The sequence below is a fragment of the Caretta caretta genome, chromosome 11 (assembly GCF_965140235.1).
Source record: "Caretta caretta isolate rCarCar2 chromosome 11, rCarCar1.hap1, whole genome shotgun sequence".
In the NCBI taxonomy this organism is placed as follows: domain Eukaryota; kingdom Metazoa; phylum Chordata; order Testudines; family Cheloniidae; genus Caretta; species Caretta caretta.
In genome coordinates, this window is record NC_134216.1 from 80,195,810 (window position 1) to 80,214,332 (window position 18,523).

At 43.7% G+C, this 18,523-nt stretch overlaps 1 protein-coding gene across 5 annotated transcripts in view; it reads left to right on the top strand.

Annotated features, from left to right (window-relative positions):
• Positions 1 to 18,523, top strand: part of ADARB1 (adenosine deaminase RNA specific B1) — a 244,668-nt gene that overhangs the window by 74,414 nt on the left and 151,731 nt on the right. For all 5 annotated transcript variants that reach the window (XM_048868933.2, XM_048868928.2, XM_048868932.2 and 2 more), the window contains exon 2: positions 13,721 to 13,757. The gene's annotated coding sequence lies outside the window, so the exon portion shown is untranslated. The remainder of the gene's footprint in view (positions 1 to 13,720; positions 13,758 to 18,523) is intronic.

Genomic DNA, 18,523 nt, shown 5'->3' on the forward strand with positions numbered 1-18,523 from the left:
GGCTTCTCGTGGCACTATGCTGGGCCCACCTCTTTACCATTATCTGGACCCTACGCATCCTCTCAACACCTCCATGACCCCACTCTCCACTCCCTATTTCATCTCTGGAGCATGGCGTTCTGGGATCTCTTCGCAACACCAGAGAACCACAAGCTTCCCTACTTTTGCTCTAGGGGCACCCTTGGACTGGGTTTCCAGGGTGACACCCTTCTTATCCCATGGACCACTGACCTCCACTATGCCTTTCCCCCATCCTCTTGCTTCCCCAAGTCCTGCTCTAGGTACGTCATGACCAGGCAACAGTTATTCTTATTGCTCCTTCCCTGCTCCTTCACCTTTCCATTCGCCCTTTGATCCGCGTCTTTCAGTCCTCTTGGATCTCCTCTCACAAGCTCACGGTCACCTGCATCACCCAAACCCAGGTCCTCTCCATCTCACAGCGTGGTATTTGGATGGAGCTCATGCATCAACAAGTTCTGCTCTGCCCCCGTCTGTGACATCCTCATGCATAGGCCACGCTCGCCCACTCAGGCCTACTACCAGGCCAAGTGGTGGTGTTTTATTGCATGGGTGCACTGTCACCATCACCCCATTGACTCTGCCTCTATTCCTTTTCTCGTTGACTACCTCCTTCACCTACGCCAGTCGAGCCTCACCAACTCCTCCATCTGCCTCCACCTGGCAGCACTTAGTGCCTTTCTTCCCACCTGTGGATGGGTTCTCTGTCTTCACTCACCCGACCACCTCCTGCTTCCTTCATGGCCTTCTCAATGCTTTCCCCACCGTGTATAAACCTACCCCCTCTTAGGACCTTAACCTCATTCTTCCCGCCCTCACTGAGCCACCCTTTGAACCACTCACAATCCGCTGCCTTGCCCACTTTTTCCATGAAAGTGATCTTCTTGATGGGCATCACATCCATGAGATAAGTTAATGAACTGTGGACCCGCCATTCATCATCTTCCACAAAGACAAGGTATCCCTCCAGCTCCATCCCAAGTTCCTTCCCAAGGTGGCCCCCCCATTTCACCTCAACCAGTGTGTGCATCTCTCAGTCTTTTACTCTAAACCGAAAGCCTTTTATCTCCAACACACGCATGCCTTCCAAGTGTCCCCTTGACTCTTTTTTGCCATTTAGAGGGCTGCCAGAGTCGCGCGCACTCTTCACAGCGACTCTCCAAGTGGATCTCCTGCTGCATTGCAAACTGCTATATACTCTTCCATGTCTTTCCCCGCTCCCTGAAGTCACAGCACACTCTACCCGGGCATATGCTGTGATATTAACTTCCTTGTGGATGTTCCCTGGAATGACATTTGTAGGGCTGCCACCTCGCACCTTTTCCACCCATTATGCCATTGCCCAGCCTCGGCGTTGGATGCTGCTGTCGGTCCTTAAGACTGTGTCTTCTGATGAGCCCTTGTGCCTGATGAGCCCATGCTGAGCACTGCTTGCTACTCTCTCATGTTTGAAATCCACATAGTGACCATCATTCGAAGAAGAAGAGAAGGTTACTTACTGTAACTGGAGGTTCCTCGAGATGTGTGATCCCTGTCTGGATTCCAATCCCGCCCTTCATCCCCTCTGATTCAGGCTCCTCTGCTTCCTGGTAAGAGGGAACTGGAGCATTGTCGACCTGCACAGTGTCTTAAAGCCTTGGACGTGGTCGACACATGTGCGGGTCAATAGACACTACTATGAACAGTTCCGGCTCTGGCTCATGGCACGCAAGTGTATCCATGTTTGGAATCCAGATAGGAACCACACATTAAATATTTACAGAATTTGACATCAGTTGGCTGTAATTTGGGGTGAAGTGATTCCCTGTATGCGTATACGTATGTGTTTGTGAGGTATTTTTATTCTGAATGAAAGGCCTATATAAGTGTGTGTGATAAAGTTAATGAAGCAGAAAGACTAATTTGATTTGAAATAGTGTATCGTATACCATTTGAAAAAGGTTGGCAACTTTAATAACTTAAGTCTCAAACCTTTTGAGAAGTAGTGATTTGAGATTGTTGTAAATTAATATTGAGCAATTAAAAACTTAGAAATTATATCCATCTCAAACTTGATTCCAAATTAAACTAAAATATCCATACATGGTGGATACAATTTTAGTTCAAAATTACATGGATTTTTTAAAATTCAAACTATAAACCATGTTACCTTTATATTGAAATTATTTATGAAGCTAGCAGACATTCTGCTTAGTCTTCAGTGCCCTCAAGTGGTTACCTTTCATTTAGCACCTGTTGAAGTGTGTGTAAACTTCGGTAGTCTCTTTTTATAGTATGCTTGTATATGCGGTTATAATATGCACCACAGCATTTCATATTCTTTTTCACTTAAATGTTGCTTGCAAAAATGTACAGATATTGGACAGCTGACTGAGGAGATATCTGAGCCATTAGCAATTATGTTTGAAAACTCATGGAAGATGGGAGAGATTCCAGAGGACTGGAAGAGGGTGAATATAATGCCAATCTATAAAAAGGGGAATGAGGACAACCTGTGGAATTACAGACCAGTCAGCTTAACTTCAGTACTGGGAAAGATAATGGAACAAATAATTAAGCAATCAGTTTGCAAACACCTAGAAGATAAGGTAATGAGTAACAGTCAGCATGAATTTGTCAAGAACAAATCATGTCAGACCAACCAAATAGCTTTCTTTGATGGACTGACAAAAGAAATGGGCAAGCCTAGTGGATGCGGGGAAGCAGAAGAAGTGGTATATCTTGACTTTAGTAAGACTTTTTTGATACTGTTTTGCATGACCATCTCATAAACAAAGAAGGGAAATATAACCTAGATCAGTGGTCCCCAAAATTTTGAGGGTTGCGCCTTCTCCTTACTGCTGTCCGCACCCTCCTGGAGCTGGGAGTGGGGCTGCAGCTGGGGTTGAGGGGGGGAAATGCAGACAGGGATAAGGGGGCTGGGGCTGGGAGTGGGACATGGATGGAGCCACGGCCAGGGGCTGATGCTGGGAGTGGTACTGGAGCCACAGTCAGGCCATGGTGGGGGCTGGCAGCCAGACCCTTGGCTGGATGCAGAGCTGTATTGAGGCTGGGGGGCGGAGCCATGGCTGTGAGGCGGGGTTGCATGCCGCTCCCTGCCTTCCCCTTGTGGTTGGAAAACTGTTCCCAGAGAGTAGTTATCAGTGGTTCACAGTCAAGCTGGAAGGGTATATTGAGCAGGGTCCTGCAGGGATCGATCCTGGGTCTGGCTCTCTTCAGTATCATAGAATCATAGAATATCAGGGTTGGGAGGGACCTCAGGAGGTCATCTAGTCCAACCCCCTGCTCAAAGCAGGACCAATCTCCAATTTTTGCCCCCAATCCCTAAATGGCCCCCTCAAGGATTGAACTCACAACCCTGAGTTTAGCAGGCCAATGCTCAAACCACTGAGCTATCCCTCCCCCCATTGATTTAGATAATGGCCTAGAGAGTAAACTTATAAAGTTTGCAGACAATACCAAGCTGGTAGGGGTTGAAAGTGCTTTGGAGGAAACGATTAAAATTCCAAATGATCTGGACAAACTGGAGAAATGATCGGAAATAAATAGGATGAAATTCAAAAAGGACAAATGCAAAGTACTCCACTTAGAAAGGAACAATCAATTGCACACATACAAAATGGGAAATGACTACCTAGGAAGGAGTACTGCGGAAATAAATCTGGGGGTTATAGTGGATCACAAGCTAAACATGAGTCAACAGTATAACACTGTGGTAAAAAATAAGCAAACATAATAGTGGGATGCATTAGCAGGAGTGTTGTAAGCAAGACACAACAAATAATTTTTCTGCTCTACTCTGGGCTGATGAGGCCTCAGCTGGAGTATTGTATCCAATTCTGGGTGTCAAATTTCAGAAAAGATGTGGAGAATTTGGAGAAAGTCCAGAGAAGAGCAACAAATATGATGAAAGGTCTAGAAAACATGACCTATGACAGAAGATTGAAAAAATTGGGTTTGTTTAGTTTGGAGAAGAGAAGACTGAGATGGGACATAACAGTTTTCAAGTACATAAAAGGCTGTTAAAAGGAGGATGGAGATAAATTGTTCTTGATTTACCTCTGAGGATAGGACAAGAAGCAATGGGCTTAAATTGCAGCAAGGGCAATTTAGGTTGGACATTAGGAAAAATTTCCTAACTGTCAGGGTAGTTAAGCACTGGAATAAATTTCCCAGGGAACTTGTGGAACCTTCATCATTCCAGGATTTTAAGAGCAGTTTAGATTAAACACCTGTCAGGGATGGTCTAAATAATACATAATCCTGCCATGAATGTAGGGGACTGGACTAGAAGACCTCTCGAGGTCCCTTACAGTCCCACACTATGATTGGTACTTTAATCATAGACGGTATGTGTCTCTTTTGTTTGGGGAGGCTTATGCGAGCACCAGAAGCTCCCTTGAAGTGGGGGTTGTGATGGGTTGTCACCTCCAGGGTTCAGTCTGGGAGCCCTGGGAACCGCTGTACCCTCTAATCCCCCAGCTGGGCAGGCTTCTCTCACACTGCTTTGCTGGAGATTCAGCCAGCCTCACCAGGCCCTGTTATCACCCAACATGACACCAGGTGGCACCACACACCCAACTGCTTTAACTAAGCCACTCAAGGACATATTGTGAATTTTCCAGCTACCCTGCCTTGCATCCCTGCTGGAGTATAAACCCAGAATTATACCGTTTTACACTGCACAAGGATCTGTACAAAATGAGCTCCTTAATATAGTTCTCTTTCCCCTCGTTGTGGGAAAGATATGCACAACAAGCTTGTGTGAACCAAACTGAGATTTTTTTTTCCCCAGACACTTCACTCAAAACACACTGGTAAAGATGAAACATAAAACAAGTTTATTAACTACAGAAGGATAGATTTTAAGTGATAACAAACGGATCAAAGCAGATTAGGCTTAGCTTGTGGTTTTGTTTATTACTAGGTAAACTACCAGATAGGATTTGAATCCATAATCTCTCACCCTGACTGATGATACAAGCAGTCCACCAAGTTTCCATACACAGGCTAGAAATCCCTTTAGCCTGGGACCAGCACTTCCCCCAGTTCAGTCTTGGTCCTTCAGGTGTTTCCAGGAGTTCTCTTTTGTGGGGAGTGAGGCAAAGAGATGATATCGCTCACCGCCTTATATAGCTTTTCCATATGGCGGTAGCTCTTTAATCCAAATTGAGTTCCCAGTCCAGTTTGTGGAAAAATACAAGTACCAAAATGGAGTTCAGTGTTGTGGTCAGGTCACATGCCCTTGCATGCCTTGCTCAGTCATAGCGGCCATTATCCATAGGCTGCCTGGAGTGTTCCCCGGAAGCTTCTCCTAAGGTCTGTTGTTTCCCCTAATGGCCCATTACCCTTCACAGCCAGCTGTCTAGACTGGAAGCATCTTGCCTAGTGGGTGTCACCAAGGTGTAACTACATTTGAAATACATCTTATGGAAGAATAACCACCAGTTTTTGGGTGTGTCTGCCCCTTTTCCCAGCAGCTTGTTCTGAATTTGGTATTCTCGGTTGTGACCCACAGAGGCACAGTGACAACCAGTCAGCCTAACTTCAATACCTGGAAAGTTACTGGAACAAATTAATCAATTTGTAAGCACCTGGAGGATAATAGGGTTATAAGGAATTGCCAGCATGGATTCCCAGGAACAAATCATGCCATGCCAGCCTCATTTCCTTCTTTTACAGGGTTACTGACCTAGTAGCTGGGAATCACAGAATCATAGAATATCAGGGTTGGAAGGGACCTCAGGAGGTCATCTAGTCCAACCACCTGCTCAAAGCAGGACCGATCCCCAATTAAATTATCCCATCCATGGCTTTGTTAAGCCTGACCTTAAAAACTTCTAAGGAAGGAGATTCCACCACCTCCCTAGGTAACGCATTTCAGTGTTTCACCACCCTCCCAGTGAAAAAGTTTTTCCTAATATCCAACCTAAATCTCCCCCACTGCAACTTGAGACCATTACTCCTTGTTCTGTCATCTGCTACCACTGAGAACAGTCTAGAGCTGTCCTCTTTGGAACCCCCTTTCAGGTAGTTGAAAGCAGCTATCAAATCTCCCCTCATTCTTCTCTTCCGTAGATTTAACATTCCCAGTTCCCTCAGCCTCTCCTCATAAGTAATGTGTTCCAGTCCCCTAATAATTTTTGTTGCCCTCCGCTGGACTCTTTCCAATTTTTCCACATCCTTCCTGTAGTGTGGGGCCCAAAACTGGACACAGTACTCCAGATGAGGCCTCACCAGTGTCGAATAGAGGGGAACGATCACGTCCCTCGATCTGCTGGCAATGCCCCTCCGTATACATCCCAAAATGCCATTGGCCTTCTTGGCAACAAGGGCACACTGTTGACTCATATCCAGATTCTCGTCCACTGTAACCCCTAGATCCTGTTCCGCAGAACTGCTGCCTAGCCATTCGGTCCCTAGTCTGTAGCAGTGCATGGGATTCTTCCGTCCTAAGTGCAGGACTCTGCACTTGTCCTTGTTGAACCTCATCAGATTTCTTTTGGCCCAATCCTCCAATTTGTCTAGGTCCCTCTGTATCCTATCCCTACCCTCCAGTGTATCTACCTCTCCTCCCAGTTTAGTGTCATCTGCAAACTTGCTGAGGGTGCAATCCACACCATCCTCCAGATCATTTATGAAGATATTGAACAAAACCGGCCCCAGGACCGACCCTTGGGGCACTCCACTTGATACCGGCTGCCAACTAGACATGGAGCCATTGATCACTACCTGTTGAGCCTGACAATCTAGCCAGCTTTCTATCCACCTTATAGTCCATTCATCCAGCCCATACTTCTTTAACTTGCTGACAAGAATACTGTGGGAGACAGTGTCAAAAGCTTTGCTAAAGTCAAGGAACAACACGTCCACTGCTTTCCCTTCATCCACAGAGCCAGTTATCTCATCATAGAAGGCAATTAGATTAGTCAGGCATGACTTTCCCTTGATGAATCCATGCTGACTGTTCCTGATCACTTTCCTCTCCTCTAAGTGCTTCAGAATTGATTCCTTGAGGACCTGCTTCATGATTTTTCCATGGACTGAGGTGAGGCTGACTGGCCTGTAGTTCCCAGGATCCTCCTCCTTCCCTTTTTTAAAGATGAGCACTACATTAGCCTTTTTCCAGTCATCCGGGACTTCCCCCGTTCGCCATGAGTTTTCCAAGATAATGGCCAATGGCTCTGCAATCACATCCGCCAACTCCTTTAGCACTCTCGGATGCAGTGCATCCGGCCCCATGGACTTGTGCTCGTCCAGCTTTTCTAAATAGTCCTGAATCACTTCTTTCTCCACAGAGGGCTGGGCACCTCCTTCCCATGCTGTGCTGCCCAGTGCAGTAGTCTGGGAGCTGACCTTGTTCGTGAAGACAGAGGCAAAAAAAGCATTGAGTACATTAGCTTTTTCCACATCCTCTGTCACTAGGTTGCCTCCCTCATTCAGTAAGGGCCTCACACTTTCCTTGACTTCCTTCTTGTTGCTAATATACCTGAAGAAACCCTTCTTGTTACTCTTAACATCTCTTGCTAGCTGCAACTCCAGGAGTGATTTGGCCTTCCTGATTTCACTCCTGCATGCCCGAGCAATATTTTTATACTCATCCCTGGTCATTTGTCCAATCTTCCACTTCTTGTAAGCTTCTTTTTTGTGTTTAAGATCAGCAAGGATTTCACTGTTAAGCCAAGCTGGTCGCCTGCCATATTTACTCTTCTTTCTACACATTGGAATGGTTTGTCCCTGTAACCTCAATAAGGATTCTTGAAACTACAGCCAGCTCTCCTGGACTCCTTTCCCCCTCATGTTATTCTCCCAGGGGATCTTGCCCATCAGTTCCCTGAGGGAGTCAGTCTGCTTTTCTGAAGTCCAGGGTCCGTATTCTGCTGCCTTCCTTTCTTCCTTGTGTCAGGATCCTGAACTCGAACATTTCATGGTCACTGCCTCCCAGGTTCCCATCCACTTTTCCTTCCCCTACAAATTCTTCCCGGTTTGTGAGCAGCAGGTCAAGAAGAGCTCTGCCCCTAGTTGGTTCCTCCAGCACTTGCACCAGGAAATTGTCTCCTACATTTTCCAAAAACTTCCTGGATTGTCTGTGGACCGCTGTATTGCTCTCCCAGCAGATATCAGGGTGATTGAAGTCTCCCATGAGAACCAGGGTCTGTGATCTAGTAACTTCTGCGAGTTGCCGGAAGAAAGCCTCGTCCACCTCATCCCCCTGGTCCGGTGGTCTATAGTAGACTCCCACCACAACATCACCCTTGTTGCTCACACTTCTAAACTTAATCCAGAGACTCTCAGGTTTTTCTGCATTTTCATACGTGAGCTCTGAGCAGTCATACTGCTCTCTTACATACAGTGCAACTCCCCCACCTTTTCTGCCCTGCCTGTCCTTCCTGAACAGCTTATATCCATCCATGACAGTACTCCAGTCATGTGAGTTATCCCACCAAGTCTCTGTTATTCCAATCACATCATAATTCCTTGACTTTTCCAGGACTTCCAGTTCTCCCTGCTTGTTTCCCAGGCTTTGTGCATTTGTGGATGTGATATATTGATTTTAATAAAGCTTTTAACACAGTTCCACATGATATTCTCATAAGCAAACTAGGGAAATGTGGTCTAGATAAAATTAGTATAAGATGGGTGCACAACTGGTTGAAAGATGGTACTCAAAGAGTAGTTATCAATGGTTCACTCTCAAACTGAGAGGATGTATCTAGTGAGGACCCAGAGGAGTCAGTCCAGGGTCCAGTATTCTTCACTAATGACTTAGACAATGGAACGGAGAGTATGCTTATGAAGTTTACAAATGGCACCAAACTAGGAGGGGTTGCAAGCACTTAGGAGGACAGGATTAGAATTCAAAATTTGGTCTGAAATCAACATGAAATTCAATAAAGACAAGTCCAAATTATTACACTTAGGAGGGAAAAATCAAATGCGCAGGTGCAAAATGGGGGGGTAGCTACCTTCATGGTTGTACTGCTGAAATGGATCTGGAGGTTATAATGGATCTCAAATTGAATATAAGTCAACAATGTAATGCAGAAGCAAAAAAGGCTAGTATTCTGGGGTATGTTAACAGGTGTTGTATGTAAGACACAGGAAGTAATTGCCTACTCACTACTGGTGAGGCCTCCTAAGGCTGGGCACCACACCTTAGGAAAGGTGTGGACAAACTGGAGAGAGCCCAGAGAAGAGCAAAAAAAATGATAAAAAGTTTTGAAATCCTGACCTGTAAGGAAAGGCCAAAAAATCTGGGTATGTTTAGTCTTGAGAAAAGAAGACTGAGGGGGAACCGGATAGCAGTCTTCAAATATGTGAGGAGCTGTTATAAAGAGAACAGTGATCAATTGTCCACTATGTCCCCCCCGCCTCCTCCTAACCCTTTTCATCATGAAAATTTCTTATGACTTTCCTTTTCAATAGCTCTAATTGTTTGCAACAAGCCTTTGAAATTTGCCCAAGGGTGGGGAATGGGGGGGTGGTGAGGGAGGAGCAGCTAGGGATACGGCTTTTGCTAATTGCAGGTAAATCCATTCAGTTCTAGAGCTCAGTGCATGCACCGTTCCCCAGTACCTCACTGCAGCATTCCACAAGCCCCATATTGACAAGCAAAAAAGACGGCATTTTTCTTTTTTTCAAAATACCCTGCTCAATATACCCTTCCAGCTTGACTGTGAACCACTGATGATTACTCTCTGGGAACAGTTTTCCAACCATAGGGGGCAGGGAGGGAGCGGCATGCAGCCCTGCCTCACAGCCATGGCTCCGCCCCCCAGCCTCAATACAGCTCTGCATCCAGCCAGGGGTCTGGCTGCCAGCCCCCACCATGGCCTGATTCCAGTACCACTCCCAGCCTCACCCACTGGCCGCGGCTCCATCCATGCCCCACTCCCAGCCCCCTTATCCCTGTCTCCATTTCCCCCCCCCTTGCTGTAGCTCACGAAAGCTGATGCTCAAATAAATTTGTTAGTCTCTAAGATGCCACAAGTACTCCTTTTCTTTATGCGTAGATGGGCGTCTTCCATGGTCCACTGTGAGTTAAGTGTACCTTGATGAGCCATTTAACTTGACTAGTTCCTTCACAATGTGCTGGCTAAATAGCTTGTTACCACATGAGCAAACATTTGAAATACAGGTACATAGTTAATATTTATAACCTGAGATATAAAAATGATACATTCATACAACTAGCATAATCATATTCAGGAAATCATAACCTTTCCATAGATACCCTACTTGACATACTTTGTACAAGTTTTGTTGCAATTATATAACAGTGATAGCAATGATGTGTGTGGTCATATTTGAATTAGATAACGTAACACTGGTCTATAATTTCCTGGGTTCTCTTTGTTCCCCCTTTTTAGAGATAAGTACTCTGTTAGCTCTTCTCCATTGTTCTAGGACCTCCAAGAGTTCTCAAAGATAATTACTAATGGTTCTGAGATTGCTTCAGACTTCAGTACATCTCACGTATCTAATATTCTTTAATCTGTTCTTTCCCTATTTTGGTGTGTGTTCCTTTTTGACATTATTGACATAAACTGTGACCATATAGATCATTGTTGCAACCAAGGTCCTGTAGTGGCACCAAATATTGTAGAAAGGTTTTCATGTGAGGTGTCTATAAAAAGGTTATGATTTGCTGGTTATTATTATGCTATCTGTATGTGTGTATCATTTTTGTAGTTGAAATTATCAATATGTTAGTTATGTTCTTGTATCTCAATGTGTTTGATTCTAAATAGCCTCATTAAAGCATTTGGATAGTTTCTTGAGAAAGCAATTTGCAGATTGTGCCCAATCAAGAAACACTTAACTGACAGTGAATTTTGGGAGATGCCAGTCCACATCTGAGCTTTCCTGGGAACGTTCAAACTAACATGTAAACAAAGGCATAGGTCTGCAAACTGAGTCATGCATGGACATGTGACTTGCCCATGTGACTCCAGGCTCCATCTTGCTGCTGTGTTTTTCCACAATAAGAACCAAGGGAGAGAATATAAAAGGCACTTGAAAACCCATCCATTTTGTCTTCAGTCCTGCTTCTTACTTCTGGAGGAATGTTGCTTCAAACTGAAGCTCAGAACAAAGGACTGAATGACCAATCCCAGTTGTGGATATACTCCAGAGACTTGATTTCAACCTGCAGTTTATTCCATCACTGCTACAAGCCTGAACCAAGACCTCTGCCATTACTGTATGTAATTGATTCCATTTAACCAATTCTAGCTCTCATCTATATCTTTTCCCTTTTATGAATAAACCTTTAGATTTCAGATTCTAAAGGATTGGCAACAGCGTGATTTGTGGGTAAGAACTGACTTGTGTATTGACCTGGGTCTGGGGCTTGGTCCTGTGGGATCAGGAGAGCCTTTTTTCTTTTATTAGGGCATTGGTTTTCATAACCATTCGTCCCCGTAACGAGTGGCACTGGTGGTGATACTGGGAAACTGGAGTGTCTAAGGGAATTGCTTGTGTGACTTATGGTTAGCCAGTGGGGTAAAACCGAAGTCTTCTCTGTCTGGCTGGTTTGGTGTGCCTTAGAAGTGAGAAAACCCCAGCCTTGGGCTGTAACTGCCCTGCTCTAAGCAATTTGTCCTGAATTGATACTCTCAGAAGTGTCCCACCAAAGGCAGCATCATTACATCCTTTCCTCTTGTTGTTAATATTAATTGTGTTAAGTATCTGGTCACCATTAACATTTTCAGTGAACACTGAAGCAAAATAGGCATTAAACACTTCGGCTTTCTTAATGTCGTCAGTTGGATGACATTGGAATATTGTTGGAATATGTTTCTAAATAAAAAGCCTCCCATTCTTTGCTACTGTCATTATTAAAAAAGTAACATTTTCTTAAGAAAGGACACCAGAAATATGGGGCAACCCAGTGTTAGTATAATTTTAGATAACAATCGGAACTGTCCGAGGAAGAAATGTTTGGCTAAAAGCAGGGTTCAATTGAGATGTTTGAATTCAAGATAAAGTATTTTCTGTGAACTAAAGACACAAGAATCAAATGTGTGTGTGCAAAAATCAACTGAGCTTCGTGTCTATGGGACTATTTCGGGGTGGGGGGGATTGATGAAGGGGCACGGGATATGGTGCTTACAGCATGCTGATAAATCTAATCCAGGGTCCACTGAAGTAAATGGAAATCTTCTCTCTGACTTCAGTGAACATTAGACTGGGCCTTGTCTCCATGTCACTTCCTTCATTGCATCATCCTCTAGGCAATATCCTTAAGATATTCTGTCACTTCAACTGTGCTTGTGTCTTCCAATGATTCTGAACATCATGAAGTGTTTTAAAAAAAATCTGATGTGAATTAACCAGACTGTGGGTTTGTCTACCTGGGAACACTCAGGAAAATTAACCCAGATTAACTTTTAAAGTGGATTAGTTAAACCACATTAAACCGCAGTGTGGATACTCTTATTTGGAATTAAAATGCCCTTAATTTGGTTTAGTTTAATGGACTGAATTAAAACTAAACCAAATTAAGGCCACTTGAATTCTGAGTAAGAGTATCCACACAGGATTTTTATGTGGTTTAACTAATCCACTTTAAATTCACATCTTTCATTAATTCAGATTAATTTTCCCGAGTGTCCTCATAGAGACAAGCCGTGAGTTAATGCAATATTTTAAAAAATGGCTCTTGACTTTAATTTATTTTAAGTGATCTTATGTAGTGCAGCATCTCCCTCTCATGGAACAAAACTAACATTTGAAATATTCTAGTTTCTGAATGAGAAAAGAAATCAAACTTGCTTAGTAGAAAAACCTTTATCCAAATACTGTAGAGGTGGTGTCTGTTTATGTTCAAATTGTACTTCTGCAGCAATACATCGTTTCTGAATTCTTGATTGCACAGCTGTTTAACCACAAATATTACTGTGGAAATAGTTTCTATGACTTATAGAATTATAGAAGATTAGGGTTGGAAGAGACCTCAGGAGGTAATGTAGTCCAACCCCCTGCTCACAGCAGGACCAACTCCAGCTTGGTGATACCCACAGCCATTTTGGAATTTGTCAATATAAACAGAAAAAATATTTTTAGGCACAGATGCAAGTATTACGATCCAACTAGTTTTTTATTCTGCATAGATGACAGCCCTGCCGGCTTCGTTTCTCAAGGGTATCTTTAGGGTATTTTAAATACAGCTTGCGGTTGTGTGCCATAGTAGGCGTGATTCTTTTCTGCACCCTTATGTTAGATACAGGAGAGCATGAATGGATCTGTGCTCTGCCCAGCCCTGGCTGCAGGTTACAGCAACCTCAGGGGCTGCTCTAAACTGTGCCAGCTGATAGGAATTCCCAAGAGGTTCTCCACCATCTGGGGATTTCCAGAGCGAATTGTTCCCCTGCTGGTAGCTTTCCTGGTCCCCTCCCTGTGCCTGAGGGCTGCGTAGTAGCTGGCTCTGGTAGTTCTGTGTCTGCTGTGCGGACGCCTTAGCTGGCGGCTTGTGGCAGGTATCCCATCCACTCCCTTTGTGCAGCCTGAATAGAGCAAACAGGGGAGATAATCTCCTGCTAATAATTGTATGTTTTGCCACATGAACTGTAATCAGTGATTATAGGCCGAATCACCACCAAAGCAGCTTTGTCCCTTTATGGACAAAAAATTGCCACTTACTAAATGGAATGTGTTTTTTCTTGGATGAATCTAAGTGTGGTTGTTTTTTGTTTTGTAGATTGCAGGACCAGCACGTGCTTCTAAGAGTTGAAGAGGTAAGCAGTAAATGAGCCAATTTAATGGCCTTTAATTAAGAAAAAAATACTTATGTTTACAAAATTATTACTGAGAGATTGTGTGGTTTCTAATTGATATATATTCAAGTATTTTATGGAAGAAAATGTGTGTACACAATGAATTCTTCTGTTTTAAAAAAAGTGTTAAAAAATCAAACATTTAAAACGCTTGTTTATAAATTCATTCAAGAATTAAAAGGTACAACTTTTAAATTTATAAAACCAAAACCAAATGTTTCAGTACAATAAAATCCTGAATCAGGACTGAAAATAAAAAACATGATATCCTGAAATATCTGATCTCTATCAAGTGAAACTGCATTTTAAAAGTTTACTAGTTCACTTAGTCCTGATTCTGCAAATCAGTATTTATCACATAAATAACTCTTACTCAAACACTGACTATAATGAAATTACTTGTGAGAGCAAAGGGAGGCAACCTAGTGACAGAGGATGTGGAAAAAGCTAATGTACTCAATGCTTTTTTTGCCTCTGTTTTCACTAACAAGGCCAGCTCCCAGACTGCTACGCTGGGCGTCACAAAATGGGGAAGAGATGGCCAGCCCTCTGTGGAGATAGAGGTGGTTAGGGACTATTTAGAAAAGCTGGACGTGCACAAGTCCATGGGGCCGGACGAGTTGCATCCGAGAGTGCTGAAGGAACTGGCGGCTGTGATTGCAGAGCCATTGGCCATTATCTTTGAAAACTCGTGGCGAACCGGGGAAGTCCCGGATGACTGGAAAAAGGCTAATGTAGTGCCAATCTTTAAAAAAGGGAAGAAGGAGGATCCTGGGAACTACAGGCCAGTGAGCCTCACTTCAGTCCCTGGAAAAATCATGGAGCAGGTCCTCAAAGAATCAATCCTGAAGCACTTGCATGAGAGGAAAGTGATCAGGAACAGCCAGCATGGATTCACCAAGGGAAGGTCATGTCTGACTAATCTAATCGCCTTTTATGATGAGATTACTGGTTCTGTGGATGAAGGGAAAGCAGTGGATGTATTGTTTCTTGACTTTAGCAAAGCTTTTGACACGGTCTCCCACAGTATTCTTGTCAGCAAGTTAAGGAAGTATGGGCTGGATGAATGCACTACAAGGTGGGTAGAAAGCTGGCTAGATTGTCGGGCTCAACGGGTAGTGATCAATGGCTCCATATCTAGTTGGCAGCCGGTATCAAGTGGAGTGCCCCAAGGGTCGGTCCTGGGGCCGGTTTTGTTCAATATCTTCATAAATGATCTGGAGGATGGTGTGGATTGCACTCTCAGCAAATTTGCGGATGATACTAAACTGGGAGGAGTGGTAGATACGCTGGAGGGGAGGGATAGGATACAGAAAGACCTAGACAAATTGGAGGATTGGGCCAAAAGAAATCTGATGAGGTTCAATAAGGATAAGTGCAGGGTCCTGCACTTAGGACGGAAGAACCCAATGCACAGCTACGGACTAGGGACCGAATGGCTAGGCAGCAGTTCTGCGGAAAAGGACCTAGGGGTGACAGTGGACGAGAAGCTGGATATGAGTCAGCAGTGTGCCCTTGTTGCCAAGAAGGCCAATGGCATTTTGGGATGTATAAGTAGGGGCATAGCGAGCAGATCGAGGGACGTGATCGTTCCCCTCTATTCGACATTGGTGAGGCCTCATCTGGAGTACTGTGTCCAGTTTTGGGCCCCACACTTCAAGAAGGATGTGGATAAATTGGAGAGAGTCCAGCGAAGGGCAACAAAAATGATTAGGGGTCTGGAACACATGAGTTATGAGGAGAGGCTGAGGGAGCTGGGATTGTTTAGCCTGCAGAAGAGAAGAATGAGGGGGGATTTGATAGCTGCTTTCAACTACCTGAAAGGGGGTTCCAAAGAGGATGGCTCTAGACTGTTCTCAATTGTAGCAGATGACAGAATGAGGAGCAATGGTCTCAAGTTGCAGTGGGGGAGGTTTAGATTGGATATTAGGAAAAACTTTTTCACTAAGAGGGTGGTGAAACACTGGAATGCGTTACCTAGGGAGGTGGTAGAATCTCCTTCCTTAGAGGTTTTTAAGGTCAGGCTTGACAAAGCCCTGGCTGGGATGATTTAACGGGGAATTGGTCCTGCTTTGAGCAGGGGGTTGGACTAGATGACCTTCTGGGGTCCCTTCCAACCCTGATATTCTATGATTCTATGACTTCTTGTGTAAGTCAGGTTTGAAAGATTTGATACAGTATTTGTATCTAGTTTGGTATATTGTAGCAATTAGCATCAGTATGGTTAGTGTAAATTATTTTGGAAGATTTAGTGGTAAACTTGTGACATAATGAATGGTTTTTGTTTTATTTATGAACTAGAGGTCCCATCCTGCAACCTTTTCCTCATAAAAATAAAACCTGTTAGCGTACTATAGTGGCTGCTAATTGTACTCACTGTAGTAATGTTTTAAGCCAGTTAGCATTCTAGTGACTTGTTTGAATATTTTTTTGTTGTTTAAAAAACATTCACCTTTCAGACTGAAATTTTCTAAGCAAGGTCTGTGGCTGAATGTAGCAGATCAAACACTCATCCGTGCGGTGCCTCCTGCTGGTTGTCCGGGAATTCGCTCTTTGCAGGCTCAGAGCGCCTCCTGTTGGCCAGTGTCTCTCCTGCCTCAGGCCCCCGTGTCCCTCCCGGACCTTAGTGCCCTTTACTTTGGGGTTCTGCCCCCAGAAGTACCCCTACACTCTGGGTCTCCCCTCCCAGAGGCACCCCCCACTGTCTATGCCCACCTTGCCTCAGTGGCTACTGCCAGTCATCATCTAGCCCCCTTTCTCTAGGGCAGACTGCAGTCCTTAATGGCCACTCATCACTAGCAAGGGGGTTGGACCAGCTGCCTCTGCCTATCCCCGGGCTGCTCCTCTGCTGCCCCAGTACCTCCTTAGGCCTTTAACAGGGCCTCAGCCGGAGGAGTTGACAGGCTGGAGCTCCCCAGCTCCTCTTGCCCTTCCCCAGCACTGCTCTGCTTCCGATACCTTGTGCTCCCAGGCAGCCAGGTCCTTCCCACTCCAAGGCTGGAGTGAGACTGACCCAGCTCCTCCCTTAGCCCTTACATCAGGGCCAGCTGTGGCCTGATTGGGTGTGGCCCCAGCTGTGGCCGCTTCCCCAGTCAGCCTCCCTTTCCCCAAGTAGTAACTGCAGTAACTGCCCCACTACACTGAAGGTGAATATTTTCATTAGTGTGTGAGAAAAATCCCTTTAGCAGTTCTTCTGGTATGGAAGAATAGACAAAATACTCTTTCAATTAACCCCCTTCCCCCATTCTGTCCTTTTTGCTGTTCTTTTAATAGCAAGCCTCTAATCTTCAAAACCACTTAAATAGATATTAATAAGGTCCTATTCAATTTGTGATATTGTAGAAATTGTGAATCTCGCAATATTAGGCTTCGATTGCAATTTTGACAGCAGGTGTCCCAGCTATCAGTTCCGGGCGGCCAACAGCGGGAGTCCCCACTGTCAGCTTTTCCAAATTATTGCAAATAATAAGGACCATTATTTTTCTGCAGTTTTCCATGTCTGGCCCACAACTCAGCCGCAATTATTTGACAATTGTCCTGTGATTCAAGTAGGGCCTTAGATATTAATTCAACTGAAATACATAAACTACCCTTCTTTACACAGCAATACTTGGTTGTAGCTAGTTTATATTTTTTCCCAAAGTACAATAAAATGCTAACAGTATTCACCCAAATATCCAGAATATTCTGGTTTTCTGGCTGAAATGGTATGTCATCCTTTTCACTTTCAAAATGTTGTTTTCTTGGTACCAAGCCCTACATCTCTGTTTTTTTCATCTGGTAGTATATTGGGGATCAAGAATTTGGCAGAAGTCTTTCAGAAATATTAAGTTATTATGTAACTAAAGACTGTGTTGTAATATGCAAAGATTTGTATGCAACCTTAACTTTAGCATTTCCTGACTTTTGTGTGCTTAATTTTGTAATTTTAATGCTTTAACATAGTTTTTAAAGTGGAATCCTGTCAGTGGTGTTAATTTTATGCAATGTGATTGTGTTAATTGTCTTTTTTAATAATATATATTTTTACCTTCCCTTTAAGACCCAATTTAGCTAGAAGCACTCTTTTCAGATTAAGGTTTTTTTGAACATATTACTGTAGAAATAAGTTTAAGACATTTTTTGGGAAAAAATAAAATTTTAGAGCTTTTTTCACTCACTGGAACATTACAAGTGAAATACAGTTGTGTATGTAGTCTGTAACATTAGAGGGTGCTCTTGGATTGCATTTCTGTATTTCAGGATTTTAACAAAACATGCTCTGTAGTCTATCGTTTACAGTACTAAATCAGTGGTTTTACTGTACAGTTCAGGCATTCTGGGTTAGTGACATGAGAATTTGTTTTACTGTGCAAATCTTATTTGGCCTATTACAATGTTTAGCAATTGTACTAACTTACTGTAGTAAGCCTGCATAGATCTGGAGTTAAGTGAGCTGGCTGACTATTTAGAATAGCAGGAAGGTTGGTGCTGATGTACTGTAATAAAACATATGAAACCATTTTCCTTTATTCTGTTGTGCAAAAGGGGTGGAACACTTGGCTCAATCACTTAGTCTTGGAATAAAATGGTCCCTTTGACGGTGTTACCATTATCATAGTTGATTTAACTTGGGTGGGAATGAGTAAAAGCAAGATAGTAGTGGCTGAACATGCAAGTGAGAGTGAAACTTAGACTATCATTTTTATTGATCTGTGGAGTTATATTACATATGAGCTCAATCAAAC